The sequence below is a fragment of the Typopeltis vanoorti genome, chromosome 1 (assembly GCF_054136105.1).
Source record: "Typopeltis vanoorti isolate ZY-2024b chromosome 1, IOZ_Tvanoo_1.0, whole genome shotgun sequence".
Taxonomy (NCBI): Eukaryota; Metazoa; Arthropoda; class Arachnida; order Uropygi; family Thelyphonidae; genus Typopeltis; species Typopeltis vanoorti.
This window is the reverse complement of record NC_143549.1, coordinates 166,203,529-166,226,739: the sequence shown is the minus strand read 5'-3', so window position 1 is coordinate 166,226,739 and position 23,211 is coordinate 166,203,529. Positions and strand designations below refer to the sequence as shown.

At 34.7% G+C, this 23,211-nt stretch overlaps 1 long non-coding RNA gene across 1 annotated transcript in view; it reads left to right on the top strand.

The window, feature by feature from the left end:
• Nucleotides 1-2,599: 2,599 nt before the first annotated feature.
• The window catches only part of LOC150110613 (uncharacterized), a 60,168-nt gene continuing 39,556 nt past the window's right edge, over nt 2,600-23,211 (top strand). The window contains exon 1 of the long non-coding RNA XR_016548539.1: nt 2,600-2,692. This is a non-coding gene — a long non-coding RNA (uncharacterized LOC150110613). The remainder of the gene's footprint in view (nt 2,693-23,211) is intronic.

Below are 23,211 nucleotides of genomic sequence, written 5' to 3'. Positions count from 1 at the left end.
CTTCAAGATAGTTAACTCCAAAAGTTCAAGTATGTTAGGTTTATCAGTTATTTGCGTGGTGTGCTATTAGACTAGGTTGTTGGTTTATAGGTAGTATGGTCTCTCTCTCTCTCTCTCTCTCTCTCTCTCTCTCGGAAGTTGAGCTAAATGATCCTCTGAGATAATTAATGTTTAGAAAACGTCCCTAGCAAGTACAGGAATCAAATTTAAATGTATATTTAGTACAGCTTTTGTCAGTTGATGCATCGCAATTGATGAAACTGAGATTCTCCCCATGCAATCAATGTTTATTGACTTCATTAATGACATGAAGAACGCTTCCTAGACTTATCAAAGGTTTCTATTCCTCCTAGAAACGCGGATGTTTTCCCCTACAATAAACAAGCAGGCGAACACATGCATTTGTGCCTGATCATATTTGTCTCATTGCTTGAGCATAGCTGCTTCACCATTAATTTTAAATAACCTCTTCCCTACAAAGCCTGAACATCCACAGCCTGAGAGCGGCAAATTGGAAGGCTTAATCTATTTTACCAAGGTAGAAAAATTCAAAAATAGCGAAAAGTCATCATCATACAGAGAAGAGTTTCTCATTACGTTTACTTAAATGTCTTAACATAATGCCCTTTTCGTTATGTTTAAAGAAAATTATACAATGGAATCATCTAGTCAAATCGGCCGGTTTAATGCATGTGAATCTCAGTGAAGGAAGCAAGAATGATGGAGAGGGTATTCTAATGGTTTTGTCATAAAAACAAAGTATGTCATGGAAATGTTCACGTGATACCAGAAGTGAAAAGTGGCGTAGTGTCTGCCTAATGATAGCTGACATCTTTATGACAATATATCTTGAACAGGGTATAGTTCCCTAAGCGGTCTGTGCATTCTCATAGTTAGTGTGCGTGCTCTTGTGATGGCATCAGACGACCAAATGATATATAATGGGGGACAACATAAATCAAATAATACGCGGAAACAATACTCTTGTAGCAAAAATAAGAGGGGAGTGATCTACGTCTGTGCTTCACTGCAGTAGATGGTAAGATACCTACCATATAATAATACTCAGGCGCCTTAACTGTTTGATAGCGAATTAAATGAATAAGGTGTATATTCCTAATTTTTTTTTTCTTAATACAAAGATTTTAAAATTCTGTATTAATTCAATACAAAGATTTTAAATAAAATAAATTTATTATTAACAACGGCAGTATTTCCACAGCATTAGATTCTATCGGTTGCTCGTCCTAATTTTAATTGAATCACTCATGGATAAGCTGGCAAATATAGAATTCCTTCGTGTGTTTCGTACTTATACATCAGAACTGGAAGAGCCTCCGTAGCTCAGTCGGTATAGACGAAGCCCTTCGGTCGGAAAGCCCTGGGTTCGATTCCCGTCCATTACGTGAGGAACCTTTATCCGGTCTCTTTTTCGACTAAAGGCGAGTTAGCCGGTCTCATACGAAAGTAGGGTTTTTTTCACCCGGAAACTCGGGTTTTTCGTCCCTCAGAACAGGCAGACCGGCCACGTAAACACACATAGATTACAATCATAAAACACATACTTAATCGCTCATTAAGAGGGCTCAACGAGTCCTAAGGGGCGGTCGAGTAACCCCACACGAATAAATAAAATAAATCAGAACTAGACAAAGTATTATTCTAAAATGTATTTTAAGTATCGAATGCTGCTTTCAAAAGTATTAGTACTTCTAAGCCTTTTTTTTAACCGGACGGTAGTTTTATTCTCCATTTTATGATATTTCCCTAATTTCTGTCCCCATATGTATTAAAGAATGCACCAGTCTTATCCTTCATAGTTTCTTGGAATCAAAACTCTCTTTCGTTTAGATTTTCTGACTACCTTACAAAAAAAAAAAAAAAAAAAGTTCAACTCGATGGAGTTCATCATCGACTTGCACATAATATTTTTTCCTATATTCTGACATGCATTGCTTACCTATAATTATTTTCTTTATGTAATGAAAAGCCACCTGCTTGGTTTTATTACGTTACAGATTTCTCTTTCAATGATCACCCTACTCATTTAGTATTCTGTATTGCGAGATGACAGAAAAGAACTCAACATTATAAAATCGCCCTTAAAATGACGCCATTTTATTATTCTGTCCAATCAAGAACGGACTATCTATAATGAACTGAACTACTGTATTTTGCAGCAAGAATCTGACCTAAATCTCAGAATAACTAGTCCCGTTATAAGCAGGAACACTGAACACAGATGAAATATTGCGTGATTTCTATTGTGCAGCTATTAGAGTTACTTATAATAAACGAATAGGCATTAAATTATGCTATGTGCGAGTTTGTCCTAATTCAGCGTTAGAAACCTAGAAGCTTAATGCTTTACGATATCGTAGATAACGGTATTATGGAAGTGAGTCTTGTACGTAAACACAACACTGGAATGCTGCCATGGGAATGCGAAATTCAATATATTACTAATTGACGATATGGATTCAGAATCACGTGGTCAGCGCGTGCAACCCTTGACACAGTTATGCTACATACACACACGTTTCATAATGCAACCAAAACGACCTCTGTGCTGCACAGGCCAAAATCGATCTTCTTGTTAATGGGATGGTGAAGGAAGAGGCAAAGGCTTACATGAGTTTCTCAGGTTTAATGAACATAGGAAATAATTCATCGTTCGCAAATTTTCTTCACTGTAAGTTAATACATTTTTTTTTTTTTAGTAGCAAATACCATTCTCTAAATTTGATTATAAAAAAATGAATGGCAAAATAAACGTATTTTTTCGTTTAATATATTTGGTTAATTCTTATTTTAATATTGCTAATGACTCATTTGAAAACCTATTTCATAGAGTAATTACGTCAGAGTAATTTATAAAAATCAATTGAATTGTGCAGAAGATAAACTGCTCCCGTAGCTCCGTCGATATAGACGAAACCCTTTGATCGGAAAGACCTGAGTTCCATTCCCGTCAGTGACGTAAGGAACCTTTGTCTGGTCTCTTTCGACTAAAGGTGAGTTAGCCGCTCTCCTACGGAGGTAGGGGTTTTTTTTTCGTCCCCCCAGAAACGGGTCCTGTGAACACACATGAATACGTCCCAGCCATATGCCGATCCCAAGCCCGGATAAAATGGGGGGGGGGGGGGGGACGGATAAGCAATGGTAAACTATCCTGTAAAAATCTCACTAGGAATACTTCGTGGGCAATGCTTACAAAGTCACCTACTTTCGGAAACGAGTGAAAGGGAAAAATCAGTCAAACCAGAAGAGGATTATCTGTGATTTTTTGCACATATGCTTTGCATTTCATTTTTATCTTAGAATTAGAAATATGTAAAAATATTTATATTTGCATTTTAATATTAAGTTATACTTTCTTTTATTTTACAAGGAATCTTTCCATCATGGAGCTGCGTGCCACTTATCGAGTATTTCGCTGTTCTCTCTCTTTCTCGTATTTCTTTATACTAAATGATTCTGAAGCTCTCGAGCCTCACAATGTAAGTTAGCTTAGCTGTTATGCAACGCAGATTTTCCCGTCCTCATGGGTTGGTCTTCTTCTCCTCCCAGTTGCGTGTTCCCTGATAATAATGACAAAACACGTGGAACACGATCAAGAATGGCAACAAAGTAATTTACTTGTTTATTTTCTTTATTTGTCTATTTCACGAACGCATGATTTTAGTGTTGTTTTCATGGAAGCACTGCGTCACTTCCGTCTAAATTTGGCATCTTAAAAACATTAGATAGATAGATAGATATTTTTTTATTTTTTTTTATTTTTTATTTAACTTGTTAAAATAAACATTACACGATATGCAACAATGACTATTTACATATTATAAGTATATATTTACAGAGAAAGAAAAAAAACATTTTCCTTTCGGGTGTACAATAGAGATATAAATGAATATTCAAAATTAACAGTTCAGTTTCAGTCTGAGTTATCATTCAGATGAAGCACATTGTCGTCGTCAATCCAGAAGAGGGTACCAGTTGGATTCCACTCCTCTAGGAATTTCGCGACAGTTCTTGTTTCTTTGAAGTGCTCAAGTTCCAATAGAAGCCTGCTTTTTAGTTTCCGACGGAGGATGTGCATGAGGGTTTGTGCAGTTTCAGTGATGGATGGGTGCTGGTTACTTCTTGTCTGTTTTAGGTAAAAGCTGTAGATGATGGCCTTAGCGCAGATGAAGATAAAATTGCATGTTCTGTGTCTGTTTTCTTCTGTGTGGACTAAATTCCAGTAGTCTTCTTGGCTGTGTGTGTGTAGTTACAGGTGCTAGAGGCGGTATTCAGGGCATAGGTGATTATCACTTTGTTTGCAGGGCAGGTCAGATATGTGTGTTCCAAGGTGCCTGAAACGTCACAGAATGGACACAGATCCGTTTCTCTTAGCTTAAATTTGTAGAGCTTTGAAGGAGTTGGCAAGATGTTATGCCATAGTCTCCACTGTATTTCGGAATCTGGTTTGGCACATTTTAATTTATATGGCAGATCCCACTAGAAACTGTGTGGTATATGCAGCCTTGTAGATGAGAGTGTTAAGGCTGAATATAAGAATGGTGAGGATGGGGACAGTGACATGAGGAAGTGGTATATTTTATTGTAGTTGGAGGGATGAATTGGAAGTGAGGCTTCAGATTGTACAAGATGAAATATTGGCCCCGAGCAGTTTCTAGAAGGAATACGGATTTCCTGAGGTGTAGCGATATCTGGATAGGCTTTTATAATGGAGGCTAGCAACTGTTGATATTGCTTTTCAGTTTTTGGGTTATTCATTGGTAGGCTTGTGAATGCTTTCCACTTTAGGGTGTGGGTTAGGAGGTCTCCTATGACTCTTATTCCTGCCCAGTTCCATGTAGGGAAAAGAAAAGGCTGGCCAGTTGTGAGACTTGTGATGTTTTTGTTGGAAAATAGTGGTTCTGTACGTACAGCTGACTCTGTTGATCCAGTGAGTGTGTGATGGAGTCCTGTGTTTTTCCATCGCTGTAGAGTATCTTTGTAAAAAGGAGGTAGTTTAGGAAGAGATGGTGCAGGACTGGCCATTCGGAGGATTGTGGAAAGTGTAAGTCCTCTGGTGGATGCTTTCGTGATGTAATCGAAGGTGGTTACATAAGTGTGATTGCATTGAAGTGTCTTTAGGAGGAGGACTATCCTGAAGGATCGAATCTTGCTTTCAAGGGAAATCAGGCCTTGACCTCCCTTGCTGAGTGGCTTGCAGAGTTGATGGTATGTTGTCCAGTGAGTTTTGTTCCAGAGGAAACGTTTGATTTCCTTTTGAATGTGGTAGAGAAATTCTTCAGGAGGTGTGAGTACTTTGAGGGTATGCCATAAGACACTCGCAGCCATCTGGTTAGATAGATAGATAGATAGAGAGAGAGAGAGAGAGAGAGAGAGAGAAGATTATATTATTTTCGTTTTGTATTCACTTTTTCGATTCAACTGCGAAGTAAAGCGGCACTTGGTTGTGAAACTGGTGAGTTTTAAGAAACTATTTCAGCGGAGGCCGGTATTCCCCCCCCTCCCCCAATAGCATTCGTTAGAGACTTATTCATAAAATATCACTGAACAACTCGTTCAGTATGAGGATAAAATATCATTTATTAATGTTTATGAAAAACCACATTTAGTTTCCTACAATCCCTTCTTGTGCCTTTTAAATGTAAACAAAAAAAAAAAAACATTTAATAGGACAACACCTTGACCAACTGTTCATTTAAGAAATAAGATTGGAGCAACTATGGAGATAGGAATAACTGCGAAAAGGTCACTGGTTTCTATCTTTTCTATTGAAGTAGTATGCGCAGATTTAGAGGTCATGAGCACCAAAAGTCAAACGGCAAACTGGCAACTGTAGCTGCCTGCATAATATATCAGAAAGCACAATATCGCCGGAGAACTAAAAAAAAAAAAAAAAAAAAAGAAAGAAAGAAATGCTCTTGGAAGCTTCAAAAACTCTTGAAGAGGATGTCTCTTGAAGCACAAAGCTTACGAGAACGTGTACGTACAAAGTTCTTGAAGGTCAAGTAAGTCATTAGTGAATGAAATCTTTGCCGAACATGCACGGATGATTTCTGAAGTAAGATGAAAGTCGATGAGTACAGCTTAGTTCAATCGATCTCGAAGTTTCTACGGAGATTATTACTGTATTGATTATATCCGTTTAGAGATTACACTGCTTTATCGATTCTGTTATTTTGGAAGTTTTTTTGGCTTTTTTCTAAATCCCCTAAAGGAGATTGTATGCTATTGAATTTTTCTCAATTGAACGATACAGAAATATCCTAGAAAAACTAAAATCACTAGAGTTTATAGATTTATCAGAGCTGAAAGAACACGGATTAAAGATGCGCGTATTAGCATTAAACACTTTTATTATGAATAGTTGCATATTTTGATATCAAATGATATAACAAAAGAGCTTCCGTAGCTCAGTCGGCATAGACGAAACCCTTTGGTCGGAAAGACCTGGGTTCGATTCCCGTCAGTGATGTGAGTAACCATTATCTCTCTTTCGAAAGATGAGTTAGCCGGTCTCGTACGAAGGTAGGGGGGGTCACCCACGTTTTCGTCCCCCCCCCAGAACAGGCAAACCGGCCCCGTGAACACACGCATCTACAGACATAGGACACACCGGAAATAAGGATTGACCGACCTATTCCGTGGGATTTCCGGTTTCGAATCGTAATGGGCCACTGAGCCTAATACGTAAAGAAAGAAGAAGATAATAAAACAAAGCGAAGTTTATTAATACATCAATTTACTACGACTGATACATAATAAGCCATACATATTCACTGGAAAGCAGGGCTAAGAGAGCTCCATATAAGCTTCGCTGTTCTCATACAAGTTTAAATACATCTCCTAAGACACTGGTTTCCGGTAACACGACTTCGAAAACCTACAAACTTTTATTAGCAAAATTAGTCAGATAGAATTTTTGTTCATTTTCTAAAAATAATGGATTAGGTCAGTAATATTCGGCCTGACTGTCCGAATGGTTTGCTAGCTCCAACTAGCAGACTTTGGTTTAAAAGAACTGGGTTCGCATCCAATCTAGGATGCGAAGAACTCAGACGGGATTTGAACAAAGCACGTAAATGGCAGACTTCCGTGCTTCCGAATATAATTCTGGTTATGAAAGCCAAATTAGACAGGTACCTTAAATGCTGCAGATTATTATTATTACCATTAAAAGTTATTGCAAAATATAAGCTGCAATTAATTTGTTTGATCTCACAAGGTTAATGAAATAGTCCTTCCAACGTTCCTGTTTCTAAGAGCTAGTTTCTGTTTGAAAGAGCTCTGTACATGATACACGAACCTTCAAGGTGAGTTTTTTTTTTTTTTTAATCTGCTTCACTTATGATTTACTACTCTTCAGATTTCCGCCTTTGCCTGTCAAAGAAGACTATTACTGTTAACGTAATCTACGGGTATTTCTTGAGCAATTTTATCCAATCATTATTTTCAAGGATTGTCATCGCAGTAATTTCAATATCATTTTTCTGAACTGCGGTATCAGCCAATCATGCACTGAAAAAAACTAGACTCTCGTGATTCCAGGTGAACATTCGTATTAATAAAATATAATTTATATCTATGATGCATAAATACTTAAAAATGGCTTCTGCATCGTCCCTCGCTTGGGAATTTCCCGTTGCCTTGCACTGCTGGTAATTTCTTCTCTGCAGTCACGTAATCCTAATGTGGCTTACCCAGTTGGTTGAAAAGTGACTACCCCAACTGTGTCCTTCATTATGAATAAACTGACGTGCTTTATATTTGCTTTCCATATAGAAATCAGGAATAGTAAAAATAAATGTTCTATCGGGTAGATTTGTTTTCCAGTTGTTTTCGCAGTTTTCGCAGTTCGTCAAAACCTAGTTTCCGGGAGGACAAACCCTATCTCATCTTTTGTGTTTATCCTTGCGTTCATGTAACCTCACACATGGAAATATAACGTAGTAACTGGTCCAGTTACTACAGTGGCCAATGCTTCCAAATGCTGGCCGATTTAGCGTGATGTTTCTAGTGAAAAGTGGGATGTCCCATCATGTTGTTAGTGCATGTGCAATCGTGTTTACAGAAAACCATACTGTATGAGGGTCAGTAATTCAACTGGCAAAAATTCAGATTAAATATCACCCACTGATGTTACTGTAGTTATTAACAATATCATACCACACATATAAAGAAAAACAACGTTGGAAATTACTTTCCAATGTTTCTGTGTGGATTGCCATACCATTCTGGCGTGTGATCTCCATCGCAAGTCCACTGTGGCTCGTCAGTGAATGAAACAGCGATGCAATCAGGGGGCGTGTAACAAACCGATCACAATTACATTGCAAATGTTTATCTAAATCCCTAAGTTCTGGATATGGGAGGAATATGATTTTTCATCGCGTGATATTTTTTTTCGACAATTACGCATGCAACATGCGATAGCCTGAAATTCTCAAGTAGTACAAACTGCTGGATGGACTGTACTATACTGTTTTTTTTTTCTTTCTTTCTTTCTTTGCTGCTCATCTACAGTTCTGTCATATTGGACGTCCAGCGACATACTCGGAAGTATGGCACTCGTCACTATAAATTCCCGAAGAGCGTTCATTTGGAATTTATCTTCGTAAATCATTAAAATTTAAGAAGATAAATTTTGCATTAAAAATTTACATAAAAAAAACTCCTACACGAAATCCATATCCCCGTATTATTTCACTGGAAATTGTAAAACTGCATGTTTATAATTGCTTCCAATAATAATGCGACAATCCTAATACAACAGCCCTGATTGCATTTGATAGTTGAGGGGCTGCTGGTTTGCTTATGAACATGTTCCTGCCTTTTTGTGCATGCTGTATTTCAAATACTCATAGTTCAGTAACTGTTAAGAATAAACAATCAAGTATTGAATTGAAGTCTCCAGACATCCTGTATACATTTATCCTCTACAAGTTTAGAGATGTCCTGTCAGTGAGGATATATTATTATTATTATTATTATTATTATTATTATTATTATTATTATTATTATTAAAAAGAAAGTGGCATTGATTTCTTTACGAAATAATATTAGTTAATTTTACACTTACCTAAAATAAGTTCAAAGAATTGAATAATATTAAGAATATAATTGGGCACTCAACTTTTCTATTTATAATTAAATGCCATGTCTTTATAGCTCATTTGTACAATTTGTATAAGTGACTGTGCAGCCGTATTTCTTTTTATCTGTTTATCTATTGGTTGTAGAGAATGTTGTCACAAATTTATTCATTATTGAGGTATTATTTACGGAGCATGTTAACAAATATCTTTTGAATCCCAATGATTAAGTGACAGTATTAATATTTGAATAATATTATAATAATATTTTAATAAAATTATCTTTTTCATTTTTTTACATTTCTATAGACGATTACAACGGCACTTTAAAGCTAATATACCGATCTAAAATTGCTTTAAGTGCATTCTTAAGTTTATATACCTTCAATTTCAATCCGCAAAATTTGTTGTTGAATTCTCAAATTTTAATTATCATAGAGAAATGCAAAGAACAGAAATGAAATGATCAATGAAATCACTTTCGTGATCCTTGGGAAGCATCTAGACATGTCCTTGAATACATGAACGTTTCTAAGTAGAAATATTGGAGAATCATTTCTCTTCGATTTACTGCTGCTCTGTGTTGTGTAGATATATCGGAGATATGTTCGAGATATGCCAGCTAGGATGGCTGGTTTCAGATGTTTGCCATCCCTAAGCAACTATAAGCATAGTTGAATGGAATACAACAGGCTTATTGATAGTAAGCAGAGCTCGGTAATCTAACACGCAAACCATTATGGACGGAGGTAACCTTCTGTGCATAAAGACCAAGCATCTGGTTGCAAGACGTATTGTACAGCCGATGAAAAATCATGTGTTGCATTAGCACTTGTAATTTCTTTACATAAATGTTACATGCAAGAATATTCTTTTCAGAATATTTTAGTAATTAAGTTTTAGTGACTTAAATTCTGAAATATTCTGAACTTAAGACTGTTTTTATTTCTTAATCCTGTTGGCCATTTTAAAGTGTTATTTTTGTAAGTCGCTATAGGGCAGCACTTACTGCAGATGTTCGATGGGATGTTTACTCTTCATGCAGGTACTGATACCGTATAATCAAAATGCAAATGCTTTCGCTAATTAATCTGCAGGCCGCTCTCTTTTGTAGGTTTAAGCCAGTGGGGTGTTAAAATTAATGGAAGTAATTTGTTTTCGTGTAAAGATCTACGATAATCTTGAGCACGAATACGGTATTAGTAATTTTCTGGCTCCATAACGATATCACCATTTATTTCTGCTATAACTATTTCCGAGGCTTAATATGTATCGATATGTAAAGCCACTTCTAATATAAATAATATGTTGGAAATATCTCGCTGTTATTACGTGGGTGTTTTATTTATTTCCTAAATGATTTTAGCTCCTTCGCTTCATTTTGAAAAGTCGTTAATATAACCTAGTCTTTAAATTATCACCCTAATTCAGCAGCAGCAACAGCATAAAATTTCTGCTACGGGTCCTCAAGCGTGTGTAGGATACTATGACAGTACTACGTAAAAAGTTTACGTAATTATTAAATTCCTATTAAGTTTTTTTTTCTTCCAGATTAATCTGTTATTTGTCAGGTTTCCAATATGGTCACATCTAGCCTTTCGGTCATGTAAGAACCTCGTAAGACCTATACGAGGTTCTTGCTATTGTCTTTTGAGATATGGATAATGCAACCCTTATCAAGGTGAAACTGTTACAGCAGCAGTTTATTCAACAGCTCTGAAGGAGATAGTGAAGGAAAAACGCCGCGGGAAACTGAACAGAGGTGAATTGCTTTTACAGGCATCTGCTCACACTGCTCATGAAACTCAGCAGACAACACTCAACTTGGGCTTTCATCGTCTGCCTTACCCACCCTATTCGCCAGACCTGGCCCCATCTGACCATTTCCTATTCCCGAATTTAAAGAAACGCTTGAAAGGAACAAAATTTACCACAGGTGATGAAGTCATATCTGCAGCTGAGGACTGGTTTGTGCAACAAGGGAAACACTTTTTTTCTCAGAGGATTGCGAGTGATGCAGCAGCGTTGTAACAAGTGTATAACACTTCGTGGAAGGAATATGTAGAATAATGTGTAGGTCACGTGGTTCTACTACCTCAATTCCTTCATGGTGACTATCACAACTTTTCAGCACCTGAAATCACCTGAGATTAGTTCTGTTCACACATTCCTGAATGCTAGCAATGTCAAGTTCCTTCCTGTTATCTTAATTTTAATATAATTCTCCCCTACTTTTTTTCTCAAAAATTTCATGTCTGAGAGTTTTGTGTCTTATAAAACCCAACTTACCTTATCTAAAGGTGAAAAACATTACATATTTCACCCTTTAATAATGTTATAGGAAAGAGAATACGCGTCACGCGTATATTCTCTTATGGAATCGTGGCACGATCTTATAAATCGTTAGAGAATTCAATGGTGGAGGACCACAAAGAATTAACTTCCTTCTCAGTTTTTCATTGATACTTCTTTTTATCAAAGTTTACGACGCCTGTGTTACCCGGTTTTAAATGACAATAAAATACTTCGAAGTAAAACAGTAGCGATAGTTCATGTGTGCCAATAACTGACTTATCGGGGAGATAATTTAACTTTCACCTTCCTCCTTAACATGTTAGGATAAATGGCGTGTCTGTCTTGGCTAAGTAACTTGTCTTTGTACAAACCAAACCCATTAATGCTATGACAGAAAGATTAATTCTATCTGCATACTCTACTATGTTTATCAATTGCGTGTATTATCAGAACGGTTGGTCTCTTTTTGCAGGAGGAAATTTTTTCCACTTCCTTATGAAACTGGCTAACTCACCTTCAGCTGAAACGTCCTTTAAATGTTCCTCGCGTCCTAGAATTCGAATCAAGATCTTTCCATGCAAACGACATTGTCATTAACCAAGTAAGAGTAAGCAATAGGGGATTTCTAGCCTACAACTTTTGGTCATAAATTTAAATGTATGTTTCTGGGGAAAAATAAATAAATAAAATACCGTGAAACTAGTTTATTTAGCCAGAGCTCTAAAAAAAATACGTTTTGAAGTGTGTCTTTTTTCTTGTGATTCTTACTAGTTTGATATCGCATGAATATATTCTACTTTATGTTTGCTTTGAAAATAAAAAAATAATTCAAAAAATTAAATTTTAAAGGAAAAATCTAATACAAAACGCAAGAACAATATTGTAATGAATTTTCAAGACAGCTTGTACCAAACATTCCGTGCTATATGGGCCTACAAATTACTGTCTCTTATCCAATAAGATGTCATTGACTATTTCATATCTAGAATGCAAAGCAGAGCAGCAATGTTACACTGATTCCACAAAGAATCTGCATATTTATAAAACAACACGTGTTACTTAGTATTTATTCATTACTAGTGGTGAATTAAAAATAGCAATTAGCAACACACTTTCATCCATAATGGAAAAATTTATGTGATCTATTTTACATCCATGATATAAACATCAACCTTACTCACTTCTATTCCCTGTTAGTCCTTTTGGATTGAATTTACGTAAGAAATAATATCACAAATCATATCCATAAACTGCTCTCTTCTTCAATCTTCCCTAAATTTACTGCTTCGCACATAAATGCCGTAGACATCCCGGAATAATAATATTAAGGGAAAAAAAGCATCCTCTTGAGGAAGTAAGCAGTAATAATTCTCAAGTAACATCGTTGCGTCAGTCGAAGCCCAAAAGCCTGTAACGGTCTGCACTCAGAACCATCAGAAAGCGTTTGTATGGATTAGAGCTTCGTGTTCTTTGGCAATTTCTGCATTGAGGAGTGGAAATTGCACCACTTGTCTGAAATTTTCTCTTGAGCATTCCCATTAAATTCCTTTTAGAGAGCAAGTAATGAAGACATTGCTTTTCCTCTAATATTGTTAATGTACATTAGTTGGCTGGATACAGTTTCGTCGTATTGTGAAGCAGTCTTATCACAAATTATTTCAAAATATATGTATGCTTAGTAAGTTTGATGATATTGGGAAAGCGTATTTGTCTCTTCATCTGCCTTTGTTATTAAAAACGCACTGATCCGTTTACTTCCTACAAGGATAAATAAGTCGTGGAAGAAAAATACATTTATCTTAAATCCTATTAAATGCATTTGGGATTACATAACTTGTCAACACAAAGAGTCTGAATAATCATTTCTCTGGCGAAATGCGATGCTTGATAACGTGTGGAAGATCCACATCCAACAACGTGACATAATGTAACTGAAAGATCAATGTCTCTTCTAGGTCAATTCTTTTTCACCTTATTGGAAAGGTACAAAAGATACGAGACGTTCGGCATCTCAGATATTTCTGGCTCCCAAAATTTGAAAATATGAATTGTTTTTAAACATGAAATTCAGTTTCAATTTATAAATCAATAACCTGTTATTAACGAACTGTGTTTACTAAGTAATAACAATCTGAAGGCCTGCGGTACCACATCGTGATTAGAGACCTGGTGCCAACATCAACTTGTACTCAAAAATATTCATGACTTTCCGTTCTTTCTCTACTCCACATAGTACTCAGTATGAAGATCTCTTTTACAAATGATGGACATTATAGCAAAGCACACCTTTCTTCCGATTTCGTGGTACCGGTCTCAAAAGAATCGATCAACCAGACATCACTATAAAGTGGCAGGTACCAAGTGAAATACATTTGCCTTCTCGCATTGCTATAATGAGCCTGAAGGAAATCCGAGTGATAGAATAGTCTGGTATGAGGAATGCCACTGTGGTTTATTAAAATTTTGGCTCTATCAACAGCAACAGAAAAATTGAGCTCAAGCACCTCTCCTTCATATTCATAAACATAAATCAAATTAGTCAGTTTAAACTTCGTTTTCCTTTCAGATTTTTCCTAAAGAAACAAAACATCGCAGATTAATTTTAAGAATATAATTTGAGCAATCTCTAACCGTAATGAAGACCACCTTCTATTCAGTCTTCTAAACCTCACTTCCAGAATCTCTCCTTAGCCAATCCTCATCTCACTTGGCATAATTACTCACACTTTCATTTAAGATTAGTAAGCTTATATTGCTATTAGCGTGAATATGATGTTAGGGTTCCTAGAACTTGCTTTAGAAGAAATTTCCTTCTCCGATACCCTTTCACAAGTATAGGAATTAAGGAATTTTTTTCATTTTTATTTATTTCATACGGAAACCCTACTCTAGAGACCGAACATAGAAACTTTTCAAGCCATTTCAGGCCTTCAATAAGATAGAATGAATTTCATCGGCTACAGTCGCAAACATCCATGTCCGAATGGATGCAAACACATAGCATGTTGGAGAACAGATGCTTTACCCTTTCCGACAAACAGGCCGGCATTTCGGGGTTTGTGCAAATACTAGTTAATCACTTGTATTTGTACAAACATTCAGCGGTGATACTAAAATATTTGCTGTTACTAATTATCTAACATGTTTATTACATTTATCAATTAGTTCAGGATATAAATAATAAGGTCTCCACATAATGCGTGCAGTCTGCTGATGAATCTTATTCTATCGTATGTAATTGTTCAACTTTCATTTGCTTCGGTTTTCGTTCTAGTTTCGAATTAAACCGACCCCCCCCCTAAAAAAAAGATTACAAAAATTGTTTATTTCAAATTTATATTGTTGCGTCGTCATCAGAGTTTTCTGCAGAGTTATCAAATTTTTACATTTTTTCGTAAACCTTTTAATAAATCAAATAATATGTTGTTTCCCCTTATATTTTGTAAGCATTTTATTGCAAGTTTTATTCGTATAATGCTTTTCCCTTTCCCCACTTCGGAAAATGGATAGCATGACTCACGGTACTTTTCCGTAGAAATCCAGTCCCTATAACAGAAATTGAAGACCTCGATATCACAGTTAGTTCTAACCACATGCAGTACTACAGCACGCAGGATCTTCCCCGTCTTTTTTTTTTTTTTCTTTTTCTCCACAATAACCAAATCAAAGGTAATATTTTCTTCCACTGGGCTTTGTCATCTTTAATTGAATTATCGGATTTAGCTAAATTTTCGTTGAATTGTCAATCTTAGATTCTAATGCATAGAAATAATAATGTAAAACAGGATAACTGTAGGAATTTTGTGTTTCCTTTCAAATAATTCGTCTCATCCTAACACCTGTTTTTACAGTATCAAAACAAAAATCGTGAGAACGAAAAGGCAATTTTTTTTCCCTGCTTATTCTGAAATTTCCATGAGTTGTAAATAAGTTAATAACTTACAACTTACAATAATTTACAAAAATTTACAATAATTTAAAGTCATCCAAAATGAATTTTGACAAGAAGGAAAGCAAAGGACCCGCTTCTTGTTCACGTGAATGGCATGTTCCTTGATCATCTACACGTTCTTTCCACTTTTTTTTATTTAAACATTTTTATGATATCATCAGAAAAGATAAAGCTAACGTACTAATTCTCTAAAACTTCCGTATTATTGAAGATCTTATCAAATTTCGTCGGGGCCATTCTCAATCCATCTTTGTCAAGGACTTCGGAGTTCAGGAAAATTTTAAACAATTATAATATCAACAGTCGTTTATTCCTGTTGGAACATCACCAGTTATTTTTTCCTGAAGCATGAAAATTACCTTCCACTGTGTATGTGTGTGTGTGTGTGTGTGTGTGTGTGTGCGCTAGCGAAAAATTTATCCTCTTAAGCCATAGCACTTTTTTTTTCATTTATTTTAGTCCTGTTTTATCTAAAGATTTTTTTTGAAAAATCTGACGCAAATTAAAAGGCAAAATGTTGTTAAAAATCTAGTAACAACTGACCTTGAATATTTTAATACACATCTATGAGATTATCTTTTCACTGTCTCCACTAAATTACTTCTGGGTTCGATATTTTCCAGCAGACATGACCCACTTTTATAACCTAAGATAAAAATAAATGAGATTATTTGCCAACTGCGCATATTCAAGGTCGTTCAGAGCAGTTAAATCCTTCTATTTTTCTCAATCTTCGCATCTTTCTATTCTTTCATCGCGACGGTATTTCCGTAACTAAAAAACGGGTTAATTCCACTTTATCTCTCTCTCTCTCTCTCTCTTTATATTTTAAAATGTAAGACATTTTTTGAACTGTGAAGTAATATTCTAACTTATTAAAAAAAGCAAAATTATGATAAAAAATTTTTGATCATAATTTTTTTTTTTTTGGTATCTTTGTTTATCTTTGGCTTACTTTATTGTTCTTCAGAAGGATTACGGAGTATTTACGACACCATGTTAATCCACTCGACTTAATTTCAAACCGAATATCATTTTATATTCCGCTAGAAATGGGATCATAAAATTCAAGTTTCGTCTAAATTAATTTAGGAAAAATGGTTGTTAACAAATCGTAAATAAATGGATGTGAGTTTAATGTGTCGAAGAATTTCTGTTTTGAAAGATATGCTGAAACAATAAAGTGAGACACGTCAATAATTTTTTAAATAAACACTATACCAGTTGTGTTGTAAAAAAAAAAAAAAAAAGTGGAAATCGGGATATTTCTCAGAATCTTGTACAATTCCAGTAAGAAAACAATTTACATATTGATGATTAATAATCTTAACTTTACTTCTTTTTTTTTTTTTTTGTAGTTCATTCACGAAATGTCGTAAATCTATTGGACATTCGTGTGTCCAATAATGACAAAATGGGCCAAGAGTTAGCTCAGAAGGAGCTATTTCTAAAGACAAAATATATTTCACACATTTTTTTATTTTTATTTTTTAATACTCAAGACGTGTTTTAGGAAATTTTTTGTTCTTGGTAATGGTTACAAAGTAAATCATACAAAAAATTATATTTTTGTTTAAGCAAAGTTAAACAAGCTATGCAAAGTTTAAAAAAAATCCAAAAGAATGGACTTTTTTAGAATCTGTTACATGATGTTACACTCGTGTGAACAAATTAAAACACCACCACTCAATCCCTGTTCTATAATATATTAGCATAAAAATATCGAATAAACGATACGTAATACTGTCGAATATTGCTCTATATAGATCCAACATAGTGTACTAGTAGTGCAGAAAGAATTTTATTGAAATATACCGATCCTGTATTTGATTAGCCAACTTCTCTTAAAATTAAATCTTTAATAAATGCCATAGGGACAGGGGCCTCTAATAACTCTGACAAATGAATAATAAAAATCCAGCGTTTCATATAAATAAAAACAAAATATCAGAAAAAACTAAAAAATATTCAAATACCGCCAAAAAAAGAAAAAAGAAAACGAAAATTAAATTAAAATGAATTGAAACAAACAATTCGGATCATTTTTTTTATCATATTAAGCACTTTGTTGAGAGCAAAAATAAAATAAAATAAAGTAAAACGACCAAAAAAAAGATTACTAATTGTTTATTGCGATTAATATTGTTGCATCATTATCGGAGTTTTCCACAGAATTGTCAAATTTTTATATTTTTTCATCAAGCTTTTAATAAATCAAATAATAATGTCTTCCTCTCATCAGCACGCATTTTATTGCAAGTTTTATTAGTATAATAAAATAATATGGATAACGACTCACAGTACTTTTCTCTAAAAATCCACATAAAATAAACTAAACCTCGCATTTAGGAATTAAATAAATATCCAAAAATCGTCATGTAATATGAATTTTAAATATAACCATTTGTTATTTATTTGACCATAACAAACTGATAAGCCCTGCAATATAATCACTGTAAAACAATGAAAGTAAGGAATAAGAAATATATGATAAAAACACAAATTTAAAAAAATAAAAGTATAATAGAAGATGGTAAATAAAATATGGAACGAATGAGACATCACATGATGAGGACTGTAATCCGCTGCAGTATGTAGATACAGTGCTCATGAAGTGATATATAACCTTGGACCACTACAGTGTTAGTGTACTATAGGTGATTGACCTGCCATGAACGGGATTTGTATATATTACTGTTTGCATGCCTTCCATGCCGACTATCTTTCTTCATTACCATGCATGCATGTATCACCTAAAATATCTTCTAACTTCGAGAACCAACCAGAAGTCTTAATTCATACATTTGTGAAATCCCTGTTCGTTATGGTTTCATAAATTAGCCCATCGATGCTCCGAATAAGAGTAAATGTTTCCTATTTATTCAGTTCGAAAAAATGTTGGCGTTTTTGCACTCGAGCACAGAATGCAAACAGAGCTCTTACCACCAAGCTACGGATTATGCAGCGTAATAGCAGAACCAACATTTCCCTAGAAATATGGAAATAAGTTACCTTCTTTTCGCATAAACAAAACTGTTTTATTATGCAAAGAGAAAGTTATAAATGGGAAGAAGAAAGTCATCCAAAATTTGACAGTTAAGAAGAGAAAAGTGTATTTATATTTATTGAGATTGCAAGCCCAGGAAGACTATACGTTTAGCAACAACTACTTAAAGACTTGAATTCTCTCTCCCCTACAGCGTACTAATATATTACTGGACTTCAAGTAGCCCCTGGCTCGCCAAGGTATTGCATTAAAGCTTTGCGGGGTTTTTTTTTTTTTTTTTTTTTTTAAACCAAGCAACGTAAACTCAAGATGCTTGTTCACAGTAAGCATTCATAAATGCCCATGCTTTATACAAAATTCGAACCGGTATCTTATGGGAAATGTACACTTGATATTTTTCATACAGAAGTTTAATTGCAGTTTTCTTTCCTCTCCTGAATTAACTCCCAAAAAAGGTGTATTGTGTAATTCAAATTTAAACATAAATTTAAATATGTAGGATATTTAGTGCAATTTGCATTCCACTAAATATCCTATTTAGAAACAATTTTTGCATAAATTAAACCTCAACAATCATTAATTGATATCGTTAAATAATTGAATTCTTAGTAGCAATAAATAACAAATAATTTTTAACAAAGCATACTATTCTCGTTTATGATTTACAAAATCCGTATCCTTATTTTACAGGCGAAAGAAAAAATCCTGGACTCAGTCCAGATGGAATTTTTGCATAAAAAAACGAACGTATATCTTGCATTTCATTGTGGTCGCAAAAGTACTAAAAATTCACTCTTGGCAACATCTTTATGCGATAATGTAGAAGTATTTTGAACTTTACAAAATAAATACCCGGAAGTGAATCTAATGTTCTGTATATTTTTTCATCTGATGGGGACTCTGCAATGGATGTTATGACATTACTAACGTCTCTAGCAGTAAAACGTGCGATTTTTGTGGTCCAGAAATATCACGCCCAATATTCATCCGCAGATGGGCCTGCCCCATTAGGAAAAGACATTTTCTTTGTATTTTTCTCTGTACATTCTCTGTAGATAAATTTCGAATTGGAGAAGTTCTGCATGTTCTTTAGTTTAGAATAAACTGAAGATTTTAATGCATTTTTATATCCTAATGCGAGTCAACGTGACTCTTTAAGTCCTAACTTATAGCTAAGGGTAGAGACAGACTTCCTACCGATTTCCAAAAGTTTGTAAAGGCTAAAAGAGCCTCAACGATAGATGAATCCATAGCTACAAATGATTTATAACCTTTAGGAGACAGTGAAGAATAGCAAACAACTACAACCATCTTGTGACCCTAAACCCTAACAGTCACACTCTTATTTGAAATAGTATAAGTGCTGTCGATTTTTCTAAATGAGGAGTTGAAACCCATGTTTAAAAATAAAAACATACTTGATCATACAAGGGAACCTACTCTAAAATGACCTAGAAAAAGTTTATCTAGAAGTTGACTACAATTGAATCTATAGCGATCTTTCTTCTGGTCGTGTGGCATTTTGTAACCGGAAAGGATATCACCACAAGGCCATAGAGGCGGACAGAGAGTTAACGATCCGGATAAATCTGGTATGTGTCAGGGAAAAAATGATAAGCAAGTTAATAATATGTCTTTTATTTGTATATTCGGAAATGTTCGTACATAAATTCATATAAATTCATAAAGTTATGTTGAATAAATAAAAAATTCTTAATATCCACAATTGAAAGACACAGCAGAGATTTATTTCACTCTTGCACATGCCCTTTTTTTTTTTTTTTTTTTTGAAGTATACCATTGCTTTCAACGATGGTTGAAAGCATATCAACGACTTAATATTACATTGAAATATATTCTACATACGTACGGTAACAATATTGAAAGCTAACAGCGGTCGGTCAGTTTCCTTAGCAACCCTTACCACTGTTGCCATGACAAAAAAAAAAAAAAAAAAAAAAAAAAACACCTTCAGAAGCAATTGTTCCAAAAATATAATTTTGTATCATTTCCTGCGATTTCGTAGAAATGGTATTAGTGAACGTTGTTCAGCTTAAACCAAAATTGAAATGACTTTATTGAAGATCCGAAACAGTACATTTCTTTAAAATACGGCTAACCAGAATGGCTCTATCATTAATCCAATGAACAGAAGGGGAATAGAGTGACGTAAATAGTGTTTACATATCATTGCGAAAGATATTTATATATTCCATTCCGTCCTATCATTTTTATGTGCTCAGTCTGTTTTCTTGATACGGCCAAGTAACTTGACTTCTTATGGTATCGGGAGAGTTCATCGAAAAGGCAATTCATCGAATGAACAACTCATCGAAAATTTAAAATTTTCGAAAATGTTATGAGAAAATTGATCCATTTAGAACAAAAACTGAACCGTGCATAGGGAGATAGCAATGCTACTTTAATAGGAAAAAAAATATGGTTTCTTACAGTCTTTCTTGTCCGATAACTGTTTCATGTTGTTCATGGGACTGTTTCCGGGAGGAAAAGCCCAGCCATCTCCGTATTATGCCTGCTAACTCACATTCGCTATTTGAAATTTTTACAAGAAAATTTTGGTGAATTGTTTTTTCGATGAATTGCATTTTCGACGAATTGTCGTTCGATGAATTTTCATGGAACCGATCTGGTTGGCCGAGTGGACAGTATTCCCTCTCTCCAACAAGCAGGCTGTGATTTGAATCACATTTTGGACATGAATGCTTTGCGAATGTCTGAATGGTAAAAGAATTTCATCGTTTGGTGTGTGAGAACACTACCCTACTTGTTGGAGACCTGCAGCAGATTATAAAAAGTTCCATATTTGATCTTATATAAACGCGACACGATAAAAATACTGAGGCACTATTGGTTTCCAGCCTTTTATGGAACTCGCACACAAAAAAAGTTTATTTCGGATAAACTACCAGGAAATTTTGTATAGTCTCCTATTTGCCTATAAAATGGAGTATGTGGAAGTGAAAGCGATTTCATGTTTTACAACGCAGTCTTACATACTGGTCTTAGATTCTTGGGTACAGTCTGAATTTCATTGTACCACTAGCCAAATTCTAGTGAATGGTACTGTTGTTTTCGCTATTTCGATTGTGTGAATAATAATAATAAGAAGAAGAAGAAGAAAGAAGTAAAGAAGGAAGAAACAGATCCTGTTTGGACACATTTTTACACAAAAGTTTTTATTAAAAAAACTTATGGAGTTAAGGCCAACAAAGGCGTTGTTATTTGAAAAAAAATTAAAAAATAGATAAAGCATACCATCTTGTATTTAAAAAAGTCAGTCAGATTACTACTATTACTACTAATAATAATAACAATTCAACCAAGAAGAATAGGCAGACAAGGTCTGCTCTAAGTGAGACAATTGACGAAGAAGAAACTGGTTTAAAAAGTTACATGGCAATAGCTCTGAACAAATGCTTCAAGCCATTTCACAAAAAGGTCTTCTAAAAGCAATAAGAAATAAATTCCATTACGACAAACAACAATAAAATAATCGATTTGTGCGCTGGAAAAATAAACCTTTAGATGGCCAATTTCTGCGAGACACTAAGAAAAAAAAATTGACGAGATGGAGACGTGGTAAGATACAGAAAGTTCTATTCTAGACTATCACGAACAGGCGTTACAAACTAATTCAATTAAAGCAAAAATTGAGAATAGCGGTAAGAACAGTAAATGCAGATCATGCGATCAGAAAGATGAAACTGTAGAACATCTGATCAGTCCTGCCTGCAGCAAGATTGCCCAGACTGGTTAGAAATACAGCCTTGATCAAATGGCCAAAATAAGTCATTCGCATGTATGCAAAAAAATATACTTTTCCTACTTCTGAGCGCTGCAAGTCGAAATAGCTGAACTTCTCTGGGGATTTAGAATACAAAGTGATCGACTTTTGGAACCACAACATAGCTAACATCACAATTATTGAACGTCTACAAGTTTGGCTAATTGGCGTCACAGTATCCAGTCATAACAACATTAACAACAAAGAAAACTTGATAAAATTACAAAATATTGATATTTGGGCTATCGAATTTGAGAGGTTGCGGCGTACACAAACCAAGATCATCCCACTTGTTAATGGTGCACTTGGTGAAGCCATCTAACTAGCTACAATAATTAAACACTAGCAATTTAAACACACATTATTTGCAAAAAACGGCATTAATTGGAACAGTTCATGTTTTACAACGCGGTCTTACATACTGGTCTTAGATTCTTGGGTACAGTCTGAATTTCATTGTACCACTAGCCAAATTCTTGTGAATGGTATTTGTTGTTTTCGCTGTTTCGATTGTGTGAATAAGAAGAAGAAGAAAAAGAAGGAAGAAGACGAAATAAAGATTATTATGTATTTAATAGGCCATTTCAATCTTTAATCAAAAATACTAATAAATGACGAATTTATGGACTCTGACAAACATTATTAATCATCAATATGTTATCAAAATTTCATTGAGAGGCCAATATTGCACATTATTTTAGATTGGAGTGTATTTTTAAAACATTAATAAATAAAAAACAAAGGTCCTTTAACTATATCGTAAATCGCGTAATGGCAAACGAAATAATTCTGCTGTGTATATACGACCACACAATTGTTGAAACCTTAACTCTGGAAAAACAGTAAAATAACACACAACTAAATATTTATAACTTTTTCTATTGAAAAATGCTGCGTGTATAAACGCGTTTGATTTTTCTTCCTCCGCGTAATGATAAATCGGGAGAAATTCAGTCGGTATCTGTTGCCAGTATAATAAATAATCAGTCGCAGACGAAATTAATATATCACTGCTTTAAAAGTTGTCACTTCAAATCAGAAG